This window comes from Syzygium oleosum, unplaced genomic scaffold (assembly GCF_021117445.2).
Source record: "Syzygium oleosum isolate NSW1041296 unplaced genomic scaffold, Sole_v2.1 Sole_v2.04, whole genome shotgun sequence".
Classification (NCBI taxonomy): domain Eukaryota; kingdom Viridiplantae; phylum Streptophyta; class Magnoliopsida; order Myrtales; family Myrtaceae; genus Syzygium; species Syzygium oleosum.
In genome coordinates this window covers 8,415,179-8,419,673 of record NW_026607488.1, presented here as the reverse complement: position 1 = coordinate 8,419,673, position 4,495 = coordinate 8,415,179, and the positions used below count along the sequence as shown (strand labels likewise).

At 37.8% G+C, this 4,495-nt stretch overlaps 1 pseudogene; it reads left to right on the top strand.

Moving 5' to 3' along the window:
- The first annotated feature begins 592 nt into the window (after nucleotides 1-592).
- Nucleotides 593-3,793, top strand: LOC115679493 ((-)-germacrene D synthase-like; annotated as a pseudogene).
- Nucleotides 3,794-4,495: the final 702 nt, after the last annotated feature.

Here is a 4,495-nt window from a genome sequence, read left to right as displayed (position 1 = left end):
ATAACTGTCATCGAGCTCTTCTTATTCTAACACCTGTCATCGAGCTCTTTTTTTTCTGACACCTATCCTTCCCGGGACGATAACCGTCATCGAGTTCTTCTTATATTGACACCTATCCTCCCCGAGACGATAACCGTCATCGAACTCTTCTCAGCTTGACATCTGTCCTTTCAAAGTACGAACCATCGTTGAGCTCTTCCTAGCTTGACACTTGTCCTTATGAAGCAAGGACCTTTGTTGAGCTCTTCCTGGCTTGACACCTATCTTTCTCCTTGTCAATGGCCTCGATGACAATTTCCCTTGATAACTTTGGCACTCGCTCACCAGTTCTCTCTGAATTTCAAATTTCCCGCCGGTGTCTGCCAGTGCTTGCCAGCTGTTTTGTTCGCATGAGCTGTCTCGTACGGGCTACGTCATCCTTTGATGTCTAATATTTTATTTACTTCAGTTGTCAACAACCTAACTAATTATAGGTGTCAACACCAACATACTATGCTATAGCCTATAAGTACACATCAATAAGGTTTCGACACTCACAGAAAAGCCTCTACCCTTTAGTGTTCTTCATCTATATTTGTTAAGTCACCTAAGAAAACACCGAAAAGGAAATGTCTCTTCCGATTTCAACAATCCCATCTTCTTCTCCAGCTCAGGAAAAAAGCCACGTCGCTGAACGCCGATGAGCAAATTTTCATCCAGGCATATGGGGGGATTACTTTCTCAAATATGCTTATGAATCCAACTCGATGGTAGCATTTAAGCTATTCTTTTTCTTGGATTATATTTGGAAAAATTTTCGACCGTCATGTTTTCTGAGAACCAAGAGCATAGAATCTAATTATCTCGTGGTATTGGGCAGCATCCCACAGCATTTGATAAAGAACAATAAAAGAAGTTCCAGTTGATTTGAAACTCCATGCATCTGTTGGTCCTTACGTGATTCAAAATTTCTATGTGAACCTTGTGGCATGCACATATGACTTAACAAATGCAGAAAGGATTTCTCCACTATTAATAAAACTAGTCATGATGGAATAATTTTTAGGAAATTTCAATTCATATTTATCGTGGTCAATTAGGACATAGGCAACCGAATGTCTTTCTCGCATTCTTACTAAATTCATGTCATTTTCCGCTGATTATTTTTTTAACTTTCAAATTTATATTTATTGTAGAGTTCTCCAGCCATAGCAGAGGATCGAATTGAGAGATTGAAAGGAGAAGTGAGGAAGATATTGACAGATGCTATGGATAAGGCTTCGCAGAAGTTGAACTTGATCGATCAAATCCAACGCTTAGGAATTGCCTACCATTTTGAAATTGAGATAGATTAGCAGTCGGAACAAATCCACAGAAGTTATTTCGAATTTCACTACGGCGATGACGACAACCTACACATAGTTGCTCTTCTCTTTCGATTTTTGCGACAACGAGGTTACACAATATCAAGTGGTATGTAAATAATGTAATGTTCTAATTCTCAATGATCGATTGGTTGGCGAAATTATATCACATATACTAGTTGATAGTCCATTTGATTGATTAGAGTGAACACATAATATTACTAACATGTTTAGTTCACTCCTGTTTTGATTTGTTCTCTAGTTTACTTTTACTCTTTACAATTCTCATATCCCGAGTTCTTCAAATTTTCTTGCTTTGAAAGGTGAATAGTCATTTCTTCTAATTCCTTGGTTTACTACATCATTTTTTCAATCGTTTCAAATTGATCTAGATGTTGAACATGAATTTTTCATTTGGCCATTCAGAAATCTTTAACAAGTTCAAGGACAGCACAGGGAATTTCAGCGAATCACTCATCGCCGACGTACAGGGACTACTAAGTCTATTTGAAGCTTGCCATCTGGGGTTTCATGACGATGATATTTTGAATGATGCCCTTTCTTTTACTGTAACTCACCTCGAAACAATTGACAAAGGAAAAGCAAGCCCTAATCTCAAAAAACAAGTGAGTCATGCCCTAAACCGACAAATCCACAAGGGATTACCAAGGCTAGAGGCGAGGTGTTGCATTCCCCTCTACCAAGAGGAGCCTTCGCATAATGTAGTCCTACTATCCTTAGCTAAACTCGATTTCAACTTATTGCAAGAGCAACACCAGAAGGAACTCGGCAACCTTACAAGGTTAGCTTCATGATTGCATGTCTGAAGTAGCTAGATGTTCTAAGAACACCAAATCATCGTAGATTGATTCTTGCAATTTCAATTATCCTGAGCTAAAAATCATCTGTAAAAGTGACGAGGAGTGTTAATCTCTTTGGCTCATCAGGCTAAGATACTTTCTATAATTCTATCAATAATGTGTTTACCTTAAATAGGATTTGTTGGTATACTATAGGTGGTGGAAGGATTTAGATGTAGAAAGGAAGTTCCCATTTGCTAGAGATAGGCTTGTGGAGATGTGTCTATGGATGTCAGGAGTTTATTTCGAGCCGGAGTATGAAGCCGCTAGGGAAATGCTAACCAAAGTGGCCAACATGGTTTCCATTATCGACAACATCTATGATGTCTATGGCACATCGGAAGAACTAGAACTCTTCATGGAAGCAATTGAAAGGTACTATTGGCACTTGAATGCTTTTCTCAGTTTACCAATTCTAAACTTACTTATTATAATATGATCAGCTGTTAATTACGGTCAAGTGTGATATTTTCTGAACTTGAACTTAGGTGGGATGTCGAAGCCAAAGATGGATTGCCAGAGTACATGCAAGCGTGTTACAAGGTAGCTCTTGACTTGTACGATGAAATTGGTTGTGAGGTGACCATAAAGGACGATCATACCGGCTCTTCTATGCAAAAGAAGTGGTAAGGCATTTGAGGTCATATCAATCAAATGCAATTTTTATTCCATCCACTAGCAACAAAATATCGGGTTTTTGGATAAGCATAAGAAACTGTCATATGTTCAAGTCCACCAAACACATTAAAGTTCGAATAATGACATAACTTTATGTTTGAGAATGAATCATTAGATGAAAAGCCAAGTGAGAGCGTACTGCACCGAAGCCAAATGGTTCCACCAAAATCACATACCAACGATGGAGAAGTACATGTCGCTTGCATTAGCAACCTCTGCTGTTGGATTGCTATAGGTGATGTTGCTGCTAGGAATGGGAGATTTCGTAACAAAAGATGCTTTTGACTGGGTGTTATATGGGAACCCCAAGATGGTGAAGGCTGTGAAATTAGTCGGTCGGCTCCTGGATGACATTGCCGGACACAAGGTATATAAAAGCTATACCAGTGAACAACATTAATTTTATCTAAAATTTTGTCTAATAGATTTCTTCTACAGTTGAGCAAGAGAGAGGTCATGGGGCATCCTCAGTGGAGTGTTTCATGAAACAGTACGGAGTTACGGAGGAAGAGGCTAAGGAGGAACTCCGTAAACAGGTGACCGATGGGTGGAAGGACATTAACAAAGGGTTGCGCCGTCCCAACATCGTCCCCAGGCTACTCCTGGTGCGATTTCTCAATTTTGCACGAGCCATGCATGTGGCATATAAAGATGAGAAAGATCTCTACACACATGCTGGAACCAAGTTTAAAAAGCATGCGACTTCTCTGTATGCCAATCCATTGCCTATATGATGGTTTGGAAGAACAAGTTTCTCTGGCCTGAGAGCCCCCTTTTCTCTGTGGATTTCGAATAAAATAAAATAAAATAAAATAAGGAGTCCGTAAAAAATGTGACATTGGAATATATTAATGTTCTATACGATGAGTGGTTCAGTTTCTTGATCAATATCAAACATATTTTATTTTGATATATGCTTATGATAGTCTTAGTACACTCACCAGCACAAATTACAATATCCAACAAAAATCACTTCATTTATCGGTTGTATATACTTGATCTTGTGATTGTTCAATCACTGTGCCATGTGATATAAACTCGAACTTACTTTGCATAGTCTTGATCACATTACAATTATCCATGTCATCTTCAACGTAACTAAAAAATCGTGTCTTATCTCAAAAAAAAATCCACCCCCTATCATACCATACTTTTCACAAGGAGGTTACCTAATCCTACTTCTTGTTCTACATAAATGGAGCAATCTATGCTCTACGTAACCTAGGCTTAGAGTTTGATGGAAAATAGAGTTGAAAAATGAATATATACTTAGGATTTGATGAAAAATGTGCTCCATAAAAACGCAAGTTGTGTTTCAAGTACCTGATCAAACCAAACCCTAATAGATCATAATTAGATTGTTAATTTCAATTGGACGAGTTTGGGGTCCCATGCAAAAAATAACTATAGTTTTGAGTAGACATCCAAACTCGACTGATTATATTGCTAAAATACCTTTTCAATAAAACACAATATTATAAGGCAAACTTCATCATGTTCTTAACTAAAGAAAAAAACAAACAAAAGTGTAGAGAGATCTTATTGTCTATTTAAAAATGAAACTAAATTGAACCTAAACACTACCTTTTCTGCTAGATTATGAAGATATATTAC